Below are 21242 nucleotides of genomic sequence, written 5' to 3' on the forward strand. Positions count from 1 at the left end.
CATCTTCGTTGGTGAAATTCCTATGAAGCCAGACTATGGCTGCTTTGTGAAATTGTAAAACTCTCCCGACTGGCTTCTTATGCAGTCGTCTACTTTGATCTATCTGCTGTTTCAAGGCCTTAATTGCCCCTTAATTTGTGTGACCAGCAGAGCCTGAGGTTGGGGGCCAATCAAGAGGCAAAGCTCAGTTGGGTAAAAACAGTGACCCAGTATGTGACATAGTCAGTATGTATGCCCTATTGCCCCACAGAGTTCTTCAGTGACCCCCTGATGCCCACTAGGCATGGGGGCCCTGTGGAAGAGTGGAGAAGCACAAGCACTGGAGCCTGAGACCAAAGGCCCTTAATTAGCAGTGTTGGTTGGGAAACAAAGAGTTGGAGCAGCTCTCTAGAACAGAAAACCCCCTGTGGTGAGTTCTGTGTAACTATTAATAATGTAAAAGGGCTTTTTCTGGGTTCAGCAAGCCAATAACAAACTTAATTCTTTCTCTGACTCTTAACAAAAGCATGCTCACTACAAAGAAATGCATATATTCACATAGAGAGACTCATACTCATAGGATGGTGTGGTGACTCGTAAGAGGGTCTGGCAATGCTGTGGAAAAAAAGTGCTTTGTTTTAATCAGTGGCTCCACTTGCTTTGCATATAAACAATGCATACATTATTGGGACACATCTGCAAACCGGTAATGCAGCTGTCCAAATACAAAATGATGCATTGAATTTGGGGCCATGTTTACAGTGAGTAATGCACAAGCATGTTTACTGTATATGAAAATTAATTAACAGGAAGAGAGGGTTTATGAAATCTTGTCCCTGGACATTTGTTGAAATGATGCAACTGTGTCTGGTAGTTTTGTGTAATGAAGCCCAGTCTGAATACCTTGACAGGATACGTGACCCAAACCTCAACTATCACTGTCAAAGAGTCCTTGGGCAAAGCAGTCAACCCAATTGCTCCAATGACTTAGCTCATTAATTATGTATAGTGTGCAACATAGCGGCCATTGTGAAAGAGAAAGCATAAACAACAAAAGTTAGTAATTCAATTGCTTCTGGTTTTGCATATCATAATGATAAATAACACTGGACCTTTTAGGAATGTCGTAGTAAAATGCATAACAGGATTATTTATTTTTAGTCAAATTATGAGACTTTCATATTGTCTGTCATTTAAAAATGTGTTGGGTTGAAGATGGATCTTGACAGATTTGACTACACACTGATACTAGCCATGCAGAGACTATAATACTGAGAATATATATTTGTTTTTACCATTCAAATTTCTTGAATTGAAAATGATCTGAACTATTTTAATTGATTTAAATATTGACTCACTGTTTTCACACTATACATTATTATGTGAATGGAAATAAAAAAGAAATGACAAGATACTTAATATCCCTCAAATATCAAGGCTGTGAGAATCACAAAACATTGAGATGAAAACATTTAACAATTCACAGCAACCAACTATTCTTTGTTTTTATGATTAAAGGATTTGAGATGCCTGTGTCACTGTGCTAAAAAACTTAATTCAAAATAACAACTCTTCTACAGCTGTAAACCAGCTCTCAGGCTTGTTTTTTTTCTAAATGTTTTCAATGGAGCCTGTTACTGTTTCATCCACTGAAGCCAGGACAAAACTATGGAAGTGAAAACCAGGTTTGTAAGCTGCTGACAGTCGCTGTTGAGAGATCATGCCATTAAAGTGGAAAATAATATGCCTTCCTGTTCAAAAAGTGAAACAGAAACTGACAAGTAATGAAGAAGCCATATTATTTTTGACCATACTGTTTAGGATCATCTTGCTAGAGGGGTCATCAAAGAATGCCTCGACGATGATGTAATGGGTGGAAAGTTGTCCGCTTGCCACATCATTGTTTGGTCCCCCAGCTTGCTAAGCCCCGTGCAGAATCTGAGCCGGAGTAAATCCCTTACTAATAACTGTTTATGAGTGGCTGAGTCACCTTAATAAATGCTTACTTCTGACCAATAGCAAGCGACAGCCCAACAAGCGCGGAAATATATAGCACCACCTGTTTGCTGTCCTTATCTCCTGTGTCCTGGGCCAGGTGTAGCTGAGAAACAGAAGGGGCCAAAATTGACTATGCGGTTCTTCCAAATCCTCAAAACAACAATGCTGGATCCTGAAAAGGTTAGCGTAAATGCTGCAATAGTATCAGTTATATCTTAACTGGAGAGTATTTCTTCTCCCGACTGGCTTCGGTAAGGGTTTGATTGACCGATGATTCATTCAATCATCTGCTGCATATTTTTCAAATGAGCCTGCCTTTTCCCAAATCGTTTCCAATGACAGCTTCTCGGTCCCTTCTGTGTAACAAACCAGCTGACATGTCAGATTAGCTACTATGGGTGTTGTTGGGTAACATTTCATGAGGCATAACTGTTCAGACTGAATATGAATGATCTTGATTAAATCCGCTTTAACAGTAGAGCAGGAAACTGATACCTGCAGGCTTGTTTGTGGCTGGATAAAAATAACTATTATGCAGCAAAGAACGTTTACAATCTCTCCACAGCATCCCTTTGAGTCTTATTGACCCTTCAACCTCACACACACTTTCAACATTATCTGCTCGCAAACCTATAAATGCCACCAACCGCCACATCTTGTTTACCATCTCTCCTCTGAATGCAAGATGTCACAGCTGTTGTTTCCCTTTCTCTCAATAAATGCTGTTTAATACGACATCATTAACTTTAATTGAGGTTATGCTTATTATTCCCTCACACTTGTGCAGGGGAGTGTTTATTTTTTATCTCTGCTATAATTTTATCAGCCAAGCCAGCCAGGATCCATTCCCATCCCACGCTCCATCAGCCATCTCCGTATCAGCATGCCACTTGAATCGGATACACCTCATACATATCAGTGCCAAGGTCTATTACCCTGACATAGAAATGCAGGTACTTAAATGTAACTAGGCTATAGAATGTGCATAATATCTTCTCATAGAGCATCAGAGTGGCATTATTGGTGTGTAGAGGAGGAGAGGGGAGCAGAGGAAGTGAAACATCTCATATGGTTCTTGGTGTGTCTAACCAAAGCAATTACATTCAAATCAGACTGTTTCCCCCGTTGCTGGTGCTTGTGAACAGACGGCAGTTCTCCCGCAACCCATTCAGCTTTATTTAATGAAAGACATTTGCAGTACTTGGGTCACTTTGTTGCTAGTAAGATAACTAAAGAAAAAGATCAAATAGGTGCACCGCAAAGGAGCATTCCTGCTGTTCTAGAATAATCACTTTCTAGATTACTTCATGGTGGCACGCGTCGGGTGCGCAAATCACTCTGCTACCGCCAGTATCTCCGTATTCTTATGCTCGTTGTCTATGGAGCCTTCACAATAGAAAAAATGGCAAGGCAACAGGAACACATCAACATCTTGAGGCAGCGCTTGAATGAGAAGCAGAAAACTTTAATAGCATGCCTCATGTGAGTCATGATCAATGCCACAGAGAAATCCAATCAAGGGCAGGATGTCAACCTAGGTCATAGAAAATAACGTCAATATTGTCTTTTTTCCAGGGTGGAATAGTCTAGACATTATACCTTGTATCGAATTTCATAACCAGGAGGGAAGCTCAGGCTTTTCTGGACCAGAATGAATGCAATAATGTGGACGTCTTACCTCTCTGTCACTGTTGACCAGGAAGGACGACTTGAAAAGGAAGGACATTGAAATCGTCTGCCTGACACTCATTACGAGTTCTAATGACTCTACACTGGAAACAATTGCCTAAAGTTTCTCTGGTGGCGGTTCCAGCTCGCCTTTTTTTTAATAGGCAGGAAATGAGAGCTTATTCAGGGGTATGTTTTTAATAAAACATGAAGAACAGAATAGGAACATGCTGGTTTGCTTCTTTGTTTCTTTTCTTGACAATTTCCTTTCAACAACTGCACTTTGCTTTAATACTTGGGATGACCTCCCTTTCTTAAAACACACTTTTGCTGTTCTAGGACAAAAAAAAAAGAGAACCCGTCATTAGCCTAAAAACACCATATTTAACTACTTCATTGACTGGATGAATAGAGAGCTGGAATCCAAAAACAACCGTTTTTATTTCAGTGACATACTGTCGCCTTTACAAAACAAGGGTTTCAGTTTAGTATTTCATCAGAACATCTGCTATACTAACCATGAGGATTTATTTAATTTTAATATCCAAACGTCTACTTATTGACATTTGGAATGTTTGCCGTGCAGCTGCACATTAGTTGTTGTTTTTGTTTGCGTCAGAAAATCGACCACGATCTTGAATGAATTTCCCCGAACCTTGTTCTATTGTTTCATTTATATCAAATACAAAATGACTCAGGAGCATGGGAGAAGGCAGACCACACAAACTAAAACCCCCTGCCCAGTTCCTGTTCCACACTGGGAAAGCAATTGCAAACATTCAATGTAAACAGATAGGGCTGATAGTAATTGAATTGAGCTGAACTGACACAGACCGTGACACGACGTGTTTCCTAGTAGAGGCGCTGCGCCTGATGTTCCCTCTCCACTTCCACTTGCATCCCTGGATCTGCTGGCATACACAAAGAGGAGTAGCAGGAAAGCCCAAACTGTGAGGGGAAGAGAGCATGGGGGCCAAGCACAGAAAGAAACGGTTGTACTTTGTCCAAGGTAGTTTGTGGTGTTACTTTTATAATAAGCATAACCAACCTTGTGGTGAGATGAGGCACGTGGAGAACAAAGGAGGAAAAGGGATTGCAAGGAGAAAGAGATGTAGGAAACAAAGCCTTGAGAAAAGGCAGGAGGATGAGGAAGAGTAACCAAGGCGAACATGACACTTTTTCTACTGTGAACAACAAAGGTATTTTTTTGTTCATTAAATCCCATCCCATACATGCATCACATGCCACTCGTATCTGAATATGTCAGTGTTGCCATGACAAGTAAATATTACATCATTCGCTTGAGAGCACCGTCCTAATTTTGGCATCCTGAGCAGCTTAACTGAGCCTCTGTTTGCACGGAGCACAGGAAGACGCATATGATATGAATATGTTTCAGAGAAATGAAGTTAAAGAAACAAATGCAGCCAGTCGGTTCATATTGGTATCAGATGTGACTTGAATCCTAATGCATATCATCTTGAATGATGATGATACGACCAGAAATTCAGAGTTGATCATGACGATTTACAATATGAATATATTCAGAGAGTAAGAAAGACTAAGATAAATGGGCAAAGTAGAGTGTCAGAGCATGGGAAAGATATGAGGAAATGAGAGATAAAGAGAGATTGGAAGAACGAGGGAGGGAATGGGTGAATGATTCAGCAATGCAAGGGGAGATTAAGCCAGAGAGAGAGAGAGAGAGAGAGAGAGAGAGAGAGAGAGAGAGAGAGAGAGAGAGAGAGAGAGTGAGAGAGATAAACAGGGGAGAGGAAGAGAGAGGGAGACCGAGGGTAAAGGAGGGGGGAAATTGAGAGGCTGCATAGCACTTTCCTCTGCAAGCTGACAGGGCTTGACGCTCAACTAACAGGGCTGTTTTGACAGGTGTCAGATGGTCCATATTACTATTTCACCGCCGGGCCCTTGGGACCCTGCATCACGGGCCACAACAGGACTGACCAAGTTGGAAAAAAAATAAAGAAAAGTGGCATTGGTAGGAGAGTAAAAAACAGTACACTTGACTTCCTCCCTCTGCAGCTTGTTGGCTCTGCACTCTCCCACAGCCTCAGCATCTGCTGCATGTTAGCAATAGCCTACTGGTGTGTGTGTGTGTGTGTGAGAGACGGGTGTGTGTATGCACTGGGAAAATGTGGATACACAGTCAAGGTGTGTGTGAACATGTGAAAGTGTCAGATTGACAGGATAAGATGCTGACCAATAATGTATCACTCTTTTTTTAGAGATAATTTAAGATGAGGCAGTCAGATGAAGAAAATAAAATCCATCTTCAACTAATAACAATTTATCAATGTTACATTCCTTACCCGCCATGCACTGAAGAAAAAAATGCCTACAAGATTGCAACTGTATGCCGGGCAAAACAAATCACATCATCCTTGCAAGGGGGTTAAGTAGTGACACTGGAGAGTTTCTTTAATGTGGTTAGAAACATCTCACCAGGCAATGAAAAATATCGATCTCATTCTTTACACAGGAATCCATTATCTGCAAATGAAGCAAAGGCCAAAACATGTTATAAGTGAGCAAAAGGTTGCCTCATTTGATTATCACCTGTGACTGTGTGCCCTCAAACAATTTTAAAACAACATGATGAATTTGTGTATTCATATTTCTATGCCAGGCAGCTTTTCTATGGTTAAATCGTCTAACACACTCATTGCAGCTGCCAAGACAAATAGCAATATTTAAATATTTAAAACCCTTTAGCTTTTTAAAGTGTTTAAAACCAACAACTCCCAAATGCACGCGGCCATAATTTGCAACGTGTTTGTAATTGTCCCTTTCTAAGTGTTTCAGGGGGAGTACTGTGTCTGTGGCTTAGAGCACCATTTTAAAGTACTTGGGGTATGTTTTATAGTTACCGCATGAAACGAGAGAGTCCCCACTCGCCTGATGCACTGGGGCTCTGGGTGGATCTGACAAATGCATGAGCAAGGTCGTCTACATGGGATAAACCATAAGGGATATTACAAAGATCAAGAGAGTTTCTTTAATTTGTGCAGCAGTTATTTTTGAAATATGCACAGAGCAAACTGCCTTGGTAATGTTGTCATGTACTTTATATTATAGGCATTTACTTGACATTCAAAGGGCAAAAACAAAATACAACTGAAAAGAAAGTAATAGACGTCTGTTAATTTCCATACGTTTAACAGGTGGAGGTTCATCATTGCAAAGTCTGATTTTAAACACCTTTGTGTTTAAAATCAGACTTTGCAATTATGAACCTCCACTGAATCTGACTACAACAGAGTGATCCAAGGCCGTAGTTATAATACATATTGGGGGAGAATACGTCCCTCAAATATACACAAGATATCCCCCTTAATTATTGAAATATAGGGTTATATGCCGGCCAAAATGATCATGAAGAAATGTAATCATAATCATGAATAAACCAAACAAATTTCCATTTTCATAACTATCGGTAATATGGTGTACTGCAGTTCTGTAGTTTGTCCAAGCGGTGTTGCCATACCCCAGTAGAAGTTGTTGCTTGACTTTAAAGAACGCTAGGCTAGGTCGATTATTTTTATATATAAATTCATAATATTATGACATTATTTATTATTAAGTTCCGAGTTTATTATCGCAATACTACTTTTTTCTCAAAACATTATGACATCTCAGAGAACACAAATATGTCGGATATGAGCTATTAAAGTACTCGTCCAGTGAATTTATCATTGACGTGAATAGCCACATTTATTATAGCTCGCATTTACGTCCCCAAACAAAAAGGCAAAAAAAAGGAGGGAAGAGTAATTCATGTGTGCACTCAGCAGAGATTACATTAAATGAGAGAGAATAAATATTCATAATAAATACAGAATGTCCGAGAGTCAATTACTGCATTATGTTCCAGAACATGTTGGTGTTTGGAATTGTCACCTATCGTGGAAATTAAGTTTTTCCTTTACATTAATAAAAAATGTTCCACCATAAATTAGTGCATCATAATGTAGGAATGAAGTGTTTAATGCAACAAACGTCCTCGGACTCCCCGCTTCATACATCCCCTGAATGTTTAGACAAAAGCTTCGCCCTCACAAATCCATTGCATAAGCACTTCCACATTGTTATAGAACAAAGCAAAATGGAGTGTTCTCAGAATCCCCAGACGTACAATGCTGGGGTTCAAAGATATTTACTCGCCTTGGGAGGAAAGTAACATTTGTCTATACCCTTCAATGTTTCGCCAAATTTCAGAGCAAACAGTACAAGTTTGACCCGCGCTTTATTCTGATCTCTGAACCTACTGATACACATATGTCAAATCACATAAATATGTAATGATAAAGTAATCTGGCAAATCTTTAAAGCACTTTACAAGATTGAGTTAGCAAAGAAAAGTCCTTCAACCTGCATGATTGACCGTCCTAATGTACTTTTATTCTTTCTCCCCTTCTCCTCCTCACCCACTTCCTCCCCCTTGCTCCCTCTGATCACTGATAACAAGATAAAAAGGGCGCAGGTTGACCCTTCCATCAATCAACAAAATTGAAGGTTGAGCTAAATATTTCCTAAGCTCTAGTCACCCTTCGCCCCTGTTTCTCCCTGTAGTTTAAACCTCAGACCTGCAGCCACATTGCAGGGAAGTATTGTGTCATATTCTGAAATAACAGGAAACTATGGCTTGCTTGTGTTTTGTCTCAAGTCACAATTTACTGTATATCTCCCTCCTGAGTCCAAATGGTCTCAATCAGTTGAAAACTATAATGAAATGCTGAACTTTGCCTGTCCAATTTCATTGTCTTTCAATCCAACACAAGTGCTCTTTTCACAGAGTCTGATTCAGTTCCCCCTGAGTATGTTAAAACAGGAGGCCTTTTTCAAGATTTTATGGGGTGTCCTGTTTTTCCAACGAACCTCCAGTGATTTAGGTAATATGGCTGAAATAAAGAGTTCTGAAGGGTAAGAGGCAACTCAAGTTTTACAGTGCCTTCACTTAAAAGAAAATAAAAACAATGTGAAATAGACGAATGGCAGACTTGAGAAATACGCTCTCGGGAGCACACTTTATCGAAGCGGCACTGAAGGGGCCGCTGTCCACGGACCTATTTTCAGTCCCCTGGTCTGTTTTCCGGTGTCTCGCAATGCACTTTGCCATCACATCACACTTGCATAACTTTCCAATTAAGCCACGGTTCTGTATGAGAATCTCATCTCCAGTACAATGTGGAATATGGATAAGTGTGTGAGGGACTGAAGAGGGTGAGAGTTTATGGGAGGCTGGGTGAGGTGTGCACTCTGGCAGTCTCGTAGCGCCTCAACCATCCAAGTTAAATACTCTGGTCGGGTTTCCTGAGCGGTCGGGTCTGTCCATGGTCCAATCACATCAGCTAAAAGTGCACACAAAGAGACTATTTATGTCCACTTAAAATAGCGCTTTCTTCCTTCTTGTCAGATCCACACGAAAATGCAACATTTTGGAAATATCAAAATTACATTTTCTTACGGTCTAATGGCCATCACCGTTTTACAGGAATATCCACATATATTGAATAGCTTGGACTGACTTATTTGTGTCAAGTAGAGAGGACAGCGATAAAACCCTACCTCTTTTAGTCGCGCTTTTGTGTGAAATCTGTTTAGCATTCATGGCTCGGCACAAGAAAGGACTAGCTTTAACTCGCTGTCCAAATATTTAACTTTAATTAGCTTTACTGTATTTTCAACTGATCTTTGTTTGTTTGTTGGCTTTACTACTTTGGTTTCCATTTAATCACAGCATTCCATATATTTGTCAATTTACTTTAACTCAATGTTTTTTTTTATACACATTTTGACATCCTCACTGTCCCGCGTTGATAACATGAAAGAGAGTAGAATTACAAATCTGGCAGGTACCAGGTCTCATATATCTCATTATAAAGCCAGTGACTTTGTTCAGTGAACATTTTATGCTCTGTATATGTTTTACGTTGTTGTCTTTTACAAATTAGACCTGTAGAATCGGTGATTTGTTGCAGCAGCGCACACCAGCAGCTGGAGGAATTAAATAGGTTCCCTGGCGCTCTTCCAGCCCTTTTACAGGGCTATTTTTGCCATTCCAAGTGTACAGTTTACAGTGTTTAATGATGCTCTGTATTTTTACTGAATCCTCATTTCCCAGTGCCGGATAATGAGAAGGATGGAGACCAAAGCTAAAGCTGTTGGAAGTGGTGATGAAAAGAGTTTGTGGCTGTGTTGCACATGCTATAAAAGGAAGAAAAGAGCTGTGTGCTGGTGTGCTGGTGTGGTGGGATTAGACCACTGTATCAGGCTGACAGTGGCCTTCAATGAACCTTGGAAAATGGTCAGTCAGTAGTGACTACCACTGATACAAATACGAGTTTAACCAGCAACTTCAGAGTCTGTCAAACTTGCAAAATGACCTCCATGGTCCGGTTTCATAAACCAACTAACCCATCTGAAAAATTCAGCACAAATATATTATTACTCGAAGAAAGAATGCACATTTTTAGTAAGCCAATAATTGTCTTGCAAACCTCAAGTTAATAATAAGTGTTCATTGGCTTTAAATCAATTCAATTGAATCTCAAAAATGCATATTGTGAGTGTTAATATTGCTGGAATCACAGCTTCTGTTAGGTGAAACCTATGGCCGTGCATTCTTCAAGTATTACAGCAATACTGCATGCGTTTTAGGACTACTGTTCAAATAGTGTCATATCAACATCAACACCAAAAACTTAAAACATTCAACTTTAACAATTAGGAGGCAGATCTGGCCTCAGGTTTTAAGCTGTCAGAAGCTGTCACATTGTGTTCAGACGCTCTGGCCACAATGGTGGTCTGTAATTCAACTTCCATACTAAGACATGTCAAAGGAACATTGACTGAAGAACAGTAAGGAGTTTTGTGACTGAGTGAAGTAAATCCAAAAGCACACACAAGTGATAATGAGGACTGGCTCACTGTTTACTGTGACTTCATCGGGCGCTGTCATCATGTGGTTACAGAATGCAGCCTGGCTCAGACGCTTGTCTACAAACTCTCAACACATGCACACACACACACACACAAACACACACACACTCGCACACAAATCCACAGATACGAAGAAAAGAAAAATGTACAGACAGTGTTCCAGATCACTACACTCAGGAAAAGACCCAAACCAACATGAAAGGGGCAGACATAAAAAATGAGCTGTTTTCTGCAAAAAATTAGCTGACGGCCTTTGGCTCTGTGAGCTTTGTTTTAATTTCCTGAATGTGTAATAGGCCGTGCACAGAATTAAACTACCATATGGACGATGTCTTTCTCCTTCATATTAGATGGACGCCAGTAAATGACCCCAAACACCTCAATAAATAACGTCAGTATCACCACATAACTCCTCGCTGCCGCATTTACGGTCAATTCCATTTTAATAATTGAGTTTACCCCCATTAAACAGCTGTGCCAGCAAAGCAGACCATATTTTCTTGTCATATTGCTTGTCGTACTCATAAGGTTATTAGCTTTGAACCAGTTTCTGATCAGAGAGCGGAACCACAACTAAGATCCTTCAAGGTGACTGAAAGAGGGTGCACAACAGGAAAATAAAAATTGTCTCCTCTGAAGGACACTGACAATCCCAGTGTGAAACACCCCTCCATCCTCGTTTGGTTTACTCTCCCTAATCTAAGGCATTACTTTATTATCCCTCGTTTTATCCAAAATGCCGGCTGTTATGGTTACCAGCTGGCCCCAAAGAGCGTTTGACCTACTCCACCCCCATCTCATTGCCACCGTTGGTATGGCCCTTTGTTCTGACTAATGTACGTTAATATTCTGGGCCGACCCACCCCAGCACCACTCAGGGAGCACGCTCTTCGCTAATGTAACTAAATCCCCCCCAGTTGACCCTGTCTCCTTCCATAAGGCTGGCCCTGTTCTTTCTAATGGAGTTTAAAGTCCTCTCCTTTCCCACAGTTCCACCTCTTGATGGAGCAGTTTTATACTCACAAGCAGATGCGTTGTTTTACATCCCATCTGAAGGTTAGAAAAACTGTTGAGAAACAGTGCAGGGATGTATATGACAAAAACTACATTTGAATGCATCCTGCAGAATAGACTAATTTGTATTTATCTTAAACATTTCTCAAAATTCTCCATCACGGATAAAGAAAAGGACAGATGAAACAGCATTGAATGTCCAGTGGGAGGCGTTTGTAAAAACATGCATGCATTTGTAACATCATCGTTTACATTATTCAGTGTCATCATGGGTCAAAACTTCTAGACCTGTTTCCACCATAAGATTAAATCCAAGCTCGAAGTGTATCAAGATAGTTTGGCCTCAACAAGGACACGGTTGTTGTTGTTGTTCTTGGTCTAGTCTGTACACACACATGCTGTGATCTGGTAGTATCATCAGACACATACAAATCCATGAATTGACCCATTATCAGCCCAGGCCCCTGTGCATAAACTCAACGTCTTCGGCAAGCTGTGTTATGGTTGGACGCTAATCAAAAGAGGATTATGCAGACAAAACATGATATACCACCTTATTCTCTCTGCATATCTTCCATCCCAGAAAAGAAATCCGATATTCCTGACAAAAATTGCATGCTCATTATTTCTGCTCATGGATGTGTTCGTGAGAGACAGGAGATGGCTCCGAGTTACTCTGAGCCATTAGCTACAGATGAACGAGCAGGAAAAGGATTCTCGAGGAAGATATGTTTATGCTTGTATGAAAAGGGTTTGATTGCAAAAAATGTGGTTTTACATCTTAGAACATTCCCACAATGTTGATTATGTGTCCGGTCCTCATTATAGTAAAAGAAAAGGTGAATATTATCTCTACTATTTGAGAGAAATTGCCAGTGATGAACGGTGTTGTACATGCTTCAGGTATTGTGGAGGGCATTACGCACTGTGTGTGATACTCATTCACAGATTTCAGATTTGGAACAATAGATCTGAAGGAAATGTACAAGAGAACTGAAGGGGAGTCTGGAAATGTGGAAATGGATTGTCTGTATTAAGCCTGTAGTACCAGGATGTGTGTGTGTGTGTGTGTGTGTGTGTGTGTGTGTGTGTGTGTGTGTGTGTGTGTGTGTGTGTGTGTGTCTGTGTGTGTGTGTGTGTCACTGGAATGTTTCACTTTAGATATGACATGTTGTTAAATTTGAAGAAAAAAAGGAAATATTTATTTGCTGGTCGCTACGTGATATGGAAACAACAGAAATTAATTTAGAAAAAAAACCTAGTTATTTTGAGTGGTGAGAGCCGCATTGTGTTCATAAGCAACTGGAACAGCGCCACCTCCAGAAGCTAATATCTCATCAACAGAAAAGTCGAGTAGAAAAGATGACAGCACCCCAGCTGTAAATGCACCCCATGCTCTCTAAACCTGGACACTGGGTGAGAGATGGTGAGGGGTTGTCAGCATGCTTGCCAGTGCTGGATGGACATCATTTTGGGGTTTTGTGGGAGCCGGGTGCACCTGGAAATGTGTGGTTTTCTTACGGCGGCAACAGGACCCTCACCGCACAGGCTCAGGGTGATAAATCAAATGCAGCGATAACAATCCCAAACCTCCCAGCACAAATCCCTTTTTAATCACTTCCAACAAGACCAATACACACAGGAAAGGCCTTCTTTTTTGGGGGGGTGCCTTCAGTTTTCAAGAACATTAGCAAGCCCCTGGAGCAAGAGGGAGGCAGGAGAGGGAGAGGAGGGAATAGAAAAGGGTGGATGACAGAGGCGAGGAGAAGCTGGACACATTGAACAACTAAAACCCACAGACAAATGAAAAGAAATGAACAATTAAACAGCGTGTTATCTTTTCTTTTTAGACAAAACAAACTAACATTTTAACAAAATATTTACTTAGAACATACAACTGTGCCGTGGGTTGATTTTAGTCTTTGACATACACTTGTTTCCTCAGGCTACTGGCTTGAATTGTTCCGCTGCTGGTGTATATTTAACATCCATTTCCTACACCTGTCTTTTTGTTTTACATCGGCCCTTTTTCAACTTCAATCACATTCTTTATGGTCAACTTTCTGCTTCAAATTGTTGCAGTTTGGGGAGTTTAAAAACCTACAACTCTGGTTTCCTTTTTGATTTATGTCCGTAATGTAGGATAGAAATTAACACTACATCACCACAATTTGACGATGTTATATCCATCTCTGTGGTCTTGTACCGAACAGACTTTATGCATGACTGTGGCGCTGACAGAAAAAGACAACCGCACTGGGAGGAACTGATGGATTCTCAAAACCATTGGTATGTATAGAGGATTCTTTAACAGGACATGTCATCCATTATACAGCTGACTGTATTCCCTGAAATGGGCATTGCTGTGGCCTTTCAATAGTTATTATGTTTAGCTTTTGGTTTTGATTTGAATAAAAAAGCGGATTAATTTTTCCCAAAATAAGCAAAAGCCACAATGTATCAGTCTCAGTGAACATTTAGAAATGTTCTTCTTTGGCTGATCCCGTTTTCAGCTTTAAAGTGACAGCAATGCTAATGACAGTCAAGTAGGCTGAAAACCATGCCCATGAAAATATATACTGTCCACTTCAAACAGTCACTTAACCGTTTCACAGATTTTTGGAAGTACACAGTGACGAGCAGAACTTTTCTCAGCGCAATTAACTTTCACAAGCAATGCTCTCAACTCCTGCTTCCTTTTAACATCTCCTTTCAAAGGCTGCTGAGGGTTTTCAAATATTCATGATAATTTTAGAACTATCCTTTAAAGTGAAAACAAATCTAAGTTCAAAGTCGCTAAGGCTCAAATTATATATAAAATTCATTTTATTTGATGGAGACTAATAAAAGTTTACTTGAGCACTAATGGACTGTTTTGGTGCCATTGAAAGACATGCGGGAACAGAGAAGCATAAAGGTAACCGACGTGCTGCAGGTATGTCTTCACTCAAAACATTTTTTCCGAGAAGGTACGTCGCCGTAGCAAACATCAAAGCAAACAAGTTGCCCTTTTAACATTCATTTATCTATTTATTATCTATTATTTATTTGACCTGTGATTCAATTTGTACATTTTAAGTCCACACATGTTATGCTTACTTTAAAAGATTCATCTCAGTGGTCAGTTTTTGAACACCACAATGTATTGAATAAATACAAATATTGTGAACAAACACTTTTTGACTTCAAAACTATTTTTTCCTATTCTGTTACACATACACAATGTAGCAATCACACACACGTATTGTAGAGGGGAGCATGCCAGAGTCCTATGCAGTTACAGCCTAACAAAATACCGCATAGTGTCCTCCTTTTTGGAGTCATGGATATGGTCACCCTATCGTAAGTTGCATTGAGTTTTATATTGATGAGTTCCAGCTCTAATCAGTAAAAAAGTATTGGACGACAGTACATTATTAACTTTATCATGATGTGTTCAAACGTAATCTTGAAAAATCATATAAACACAGGAATTATTTTCAAAGCAATATTAAATAGGTATTAAAGAGGGCATTCTGACCTGTTTAATATCCTTACACTAGCTCTAATCAGCTTATAATATATAAATCCAATGCAAAAATCTTTTTTTAATTAAATATAATCATGTATTTCCTAATCATTTCAATTGTGTGTTTTATGAATGAGGCTTCGAACTATTTGATACAGTCTTACTACTACAAATAACAGTAATTAGCATTAACTCAATCAGGAAAGATGTTTGTGCTCGATAGCAAATAAAATGCAAATGCACCTGTTTGGCTTTTCATTAGTTTTAAATCAAACGGAAAAAAGACGACCATTGAATATGAATGAAATAAAATTATATAATAAATTATATAATAAATAAACGTGACAGTCAACGGTAGCAAAGCTGTACGAGGGCAGTTACTACCAGTTGATTGATCCGAGTTATTGATCTCAGTTACATCTCGTGTCTCTAATCTTTTGTATCTGCGTCTCTCTTCATCTTGTTTTTGGATGATCATTTTGCACATTGTTGTTTTCCATAAATCAAAATTGTCAGTCGGGGAATACTGTCCCACCCTAATCAATACAGCAAATGTTTGAATAGTCTGCAATATAGATCACCTTGATCCTTGGGGGAAATGTATTGACCAACAAAAAGAAACCTAGAAGGGGACCTAGTCCTTCTTTACTCCTTATTTCCAAGGCCTGATTTCACACAATCAGTTCCTCTGATTGTGTGAAATCAAGTAACGGGTTGCAGCTCTATCATTTCCCATGTGTTTTTTTTCTTGGCCTGAATTAAATCAGAATCCGCAGTGAGTCCCTGTCCTGTCCCGCAGAGTGAACCCGAACTCCAGAGCTTCAGATTAAATTACAGCTCTTCAAACTCCCAGAACCCTTCACCCCCTCCCCCCACATTCTGTCTCTCCCATGCAGATGTGACACTAACCAGAGACTGCGTTCTCTCATAACACATCGACAATGGTGGGGACAGAAATGGATTTTGGGAGTGGGGGGTGGGAGTGGACCTCTGAAGTAATTTGCCAACAGTTTAGAGGACATACCCCAGAAAGTGAAACAAAATGCTTCCTCCCTCTTTCCATCCCAATTCCCACCATTCACGCTGGGAGAGAAACAATGCAAACATCTCAGGCGTCTGTGATCTTTGCCAGCTCATCTTGTTTATATAATGGGAACGCTCTTGAAGACTTTTTATCACATTTCACACCATAAATTAGCCGAGACTTGTGATGGGAACTCTGACAGCTCACAAACCCTGAGGGGGAAACGTCACCACGGGGGAGCTTCGTCAACAATGTTAGGTTGATCATCATCATCTCTCAGTACGCCCACATTTTATTCAAGTGGGTTTTCACTATGAAGAAAAAAACATTTCTTCTTTCAATGTGATCAGTTTATTCATTGTAAATGGACACAATAATACATCTGTATGCATGTCCCTGTGGGGGCAGTACAGCTGAATCCCCAGAGGGACAATAGCAGGTGCAATCAGACTTGGCATGGACCGCACACACTTTTTGTTACGCATGAAGTGACTTTTGTCCAGCCCAAAGGACCCAGTTTATGTACAGTAGAGAGTTTGCAGAGCTTAAATCTTCACACACATGTAGTTTTGGCTTATGGCTGAGATGCATACACTCTCCTACACTCTTCCTCACATTTTGTACGAAACAACACAGATTCACCAGGGTAATAAGTGTCAGCGTGCTCTATGAAGTTCCTTGGAATTACATTACATGACTTCTATGCTTTGAGTGTCTTTTTGATAACACATTAACATGGAAAGATGTCTAGAAATACAGTTCTAGCACAATACACTTTGTCCATATTTATAATAAAATAGAGGCTGGTTCAGAGGTGGATGGATTACTATCATGAGGAATTCATCAGACAAGGGAGGGTATGGTACGCTATAGCGTCTTTTCTGCAGCTGTTTTGCCTCCCACAGCCACGGTCATACACACAAACTTTCTAATACTGTTTCTTACAGATGCCCATAAAGACAAGGATTCATATTCTGTTTCCCTCCCACTCCTTTTTAAAAAAAAAAAAAGAAGGAGGAGAGATGTATAGAATACAAGAGCGGACTCTTATTTGTTCTCACGCCTCTAAATAGTGTATCCACCTCCACCTTTACCATATCACATAAACACAGCACATAGTTACACAGTTTCCACGGTTCCATCTACTGCAGTGAGTTTGTGATCCTGACAAATAAACTCTTGAGATAAAGTCCTTTAAACACCATCGTTCTTCATTCAGAGAGATTGTGACAACTGTGTGCGTTTGCATAGAGTGCCCTGCAGATCTTTTATTCATACATTTTCATAGGGCATCTAATGCAATATATATGTAGCTCGCATACCCAATTGTCTCTCTTGGAAGCTGGTTGTCATCAATATAAGCCTAAAGGTGATGTTCCTAAAAATAACAAAATACTTTTTTTGCTTGCTAGATGACTGAACAGAGTGTATACATATGTAAATGTTGTGGTGTGCATATATATATATATATATATATATATATATATATATATATATATATATATATATATATGCACACACATATCCACACACATCACACACAAACCCATTTCATGCTTCCACTGTGACCACGAAGAGACAGCAAAGCTTATGAGAGCATCTTGGAGGCAGATGGCTGATATTATCTGGAGATCAAAGCCATCAATCCTCACCTTCTTGTCTCATGTTTTCTGCAGTCTATCGAAAATCCCTCAGATAAAATGTATGATTGGACAGATATCTGCGAGTATGCAAGTATATATGCACTGGTCCAATATCACATTATCATCTAATTTATCAGCTCAGTTATGCGACAAAGACCATAAAAGGATTTTCTTCATGCCATACAATACATATTAATGTTCTTGTATGTAATAACTTGGTAGAAATATAGAGATTAGGTTCCATTAGGAAAATACACTATATTTGAGCCACAGCTGAAGCAGAGACAAGATTTAGATTCCTTTTATAATATCAAAACTGACTAAATAGAAATCCATTCAGGACTATATGTGGTGTCAAATAGATGCACTAACCTCAAGTTTTCTGAAACGATATATTCACATCTGATGCTTTCTTTCTTTTTTCTAATTCCCTTTTTTTGTGTGTTAAGTGTAACATAACTGTCGAGAGTGGCTGCAAGGAGCCTTTTCTTGGATATCTCCAGCAATTTCATCAAGGTCCCTTGGCTATTGGCCAACATTCCTGATGTTACTTTCAACATTTTTTGGCATTGATTAAAGCTCAGGTATACACGATTAACCCACTTCTGTTGGCACAAGAGAAACTCAATCCCAAAGCCAACGGCCGGTCTACCCTGCGGTAACACCTATTAAAATAGCTCGAGCAACAAAGGCTGGACTCAAACGCACTTTAACCATTTTCAGGCTAGCCCCAAGGACATTGACGGAAACCCTGTATGGCAACTATCAACAAACATAGACATAACATCCACATAAGCTGGCCTTTTGACCGTTTAGAAAAAGTACGCTTTTTGTAAATGGGTGACAATACCGGGGGGGAACATTCTCCAGTGCAAAACTAACGCTCAGCTAGAGTGCTGTGACTACCAGCAGCAACACTGGAGCTGCTTTCCACAAAACACAAAGTTGTATTTTTCGTGTAAAATATGGAAACTAGGACATCAGGGTTTTATTTTCAGCGGTGGCGAGGGTGACTTTTGCCCTGAGAGAAGCAAAATAATTTGATTTGCCATAAAAACAGGCTACCTGTGTGTGTGTGTGTGTGTGTGTGTGTGGGGGGGGGGTGCAGCCATCTGTGCTGTGAAATCAATAAATGACTAGACCAGACTAGATTATAAAATAGACCATCTCAAAAAATACAATACAGTGCATCAGTTGTCAGGTTTGGTTTGACAGCTCATAAAAGTAAATACTGACGCAATTCCTCTCGAAGTACCCATGTGTTATTCAGCTTATCATTGGGGTGGTTTGAAAATATTTTTGTTTAGCTTTTTATTCAACCAGGAAGGCTATTTTTAAAATTGTAATTAAAGAGAAATGTTATTATCGAATAATGAAATCTCCATCATCTTGATAAATGTTAGCCTGTAAGTGGCTGCAACACACTCATGTTTTCATAAAGGAGAGCAGTGTATCACCATGATTAATACTGCAACGATGCTGTTCTATTATTTACCAGGATATTAGGGTCCTGTAATCTTGCTTTTTCAAAAACAAAAGATTAACATAAAAAATTCAAAATGTCAGCATCTGTTAAGAAATCATGACATGCAACTTGAGATTGATTCATTGTTCAAATGCATAACTTTCTTTGACAATCAGTGAAACCTATTTATTATAAATTTAGTTCAAACCGCACAGCAGTATACTGGCAGAGTTCAGCTGAAATCGCTCACAGTAGCATCAGCTCACTGTCCTCACTGTTATTACAACTCCACTCTCTGGATTTATTACTTATGTGTACGGTGTGTCCCCGAGGGTCATGACCCCTGAGCTCAACATTCTCCCCCAACACATCACCCATAACAAAATCAATTCTCAAACTACTCCTGTTGTGTTATTGGAAGGAATACCACCTACTATAAGGCTATCCTCCCTCACTACATTCATAAACACAGCACACCACTGTGAGTGCCCTTCTCTGCCTTTCGCAAATAACAGCTATCAACTAACTAACCCTTTTATTGTAGGCACGCACACACTAACACACTAACACACACACACATAATCCATAAAATCACAGACAAACACACCTGCAATTTACAAAGAAGGGCAATAATTCTCCAACTTTAGATCCATAGTATTGAGCACTCGCACTTCACTGAACAATGGGTGGGCAGGGTTTTTTGTCCATCGCCTCCTCCCGACTGATCCAACTGCACTTCCTCCCCGCTTCCTCTATTATGTCAAACAACTTTGTCTCAGATCATGTCTTACTGCTACAAGCGCCTATCCAAGCACAGGCCAGATATCGGATTTTGACTTACGCCTGTTATCCTGTGGAGTAAGAAGCGGGTTTATCTGACTTGCCTCCAGGGCGAATGAAGTATGATGCCATGTTGAGGCTTGGAGAAGGTCACAGCAGGGTCACAGAGGCGGCTGGTTCTCATTCTGACCGTATCCTTACATGGTTAATTACCGATGTTGTTGATGGGATCACTTTACTGCATGAACCCTTAGTTTGGATGTGTGTGTTTGAATGAGGAAGGTCTCAACACAAGCATAGCATAAGACATAAAAATAGCCTGCCCTGAACTAGAGTAATGATGTTTGCATTTTGATTTTTTAAAATACCTCAAAAACGGAAATGAAATGGGATAGACTTGATATGAATTATTATTTTTTAAACAAATTAGTGGGAATTTGTGTCAGTGGATTTGGAGCTGTAATTTAATCACTGACAGTGTTTTTTGTATTTTGGAAGAGCTGTCATTTTGCTTGGCTCTTGTTATGTCAGGTTAATAACAATTCTCACTTTACCTCTCCTCTTTCGCTCGCCTCCCCCTCTTTTTCTTCCTACATAGCGTTAAAAGTTAGAAATTCCTCTTGTGCTTGCTCATACAAGATTTATTGGACACCGGTCCTTTTCTTCGGATGTGGTTCTCAGCAGGTTAGCATTCAAAAATGCTGTTGGAAAGTAATGGCTCCTGTCAGGAACGTCAGGCACTTTGTTACATCTCAAACACACTATGCAGCTATTGACCTCTGACCCTTTGATGCACATCAAGGTGCTATGGGTAGAGATATATACCATGTAAAATATGTTCATTTCTGAACTGTGCAATGAATATTTTGTTCTGTTTTAACTTCTCCTCTTTAGTTAATAGATTTAGAGAGAGAGAGAGAGAGAGAGATCTCAAAGTGATGTCCTTTAAGGCAACGCCAGTTGAGTTGAAACTGCAATCGTGAAAATGAATATAGTCTGGGAATGTGGAGTTAGAAACAAGTAAACAAACCAGACCCCTGTAGCCCACTACTACGAGTATAGCACACGCAAACCTCCAACCAAACTGTCTGCGGTCCAGTTGCATTGTGGGTAATATTGGCACCAGAAAAGCATAAAGAATGCATGGAATAATAAAAAACTATACCTCTGGTTCTGCTGCAGTAACTTTGATACTTCTTTTGAACT

Source organism: Cyclopterus lumpus, chromosome 4 (genome assembly GCF_009769545.1).
Source record: "Cyclopterus lumpus isolate fCycLum1 chromosome 4, fCycLum1.pri, whole genome shotgun sequence".
In the NCBI taxonomy this organism is placed as follows: Eukaryota; Metazoa; Chordata; class Actinopteri; order Perciformes; family Cyclopteridae; genus Cyclopterus; species Cyclopterus lumpus.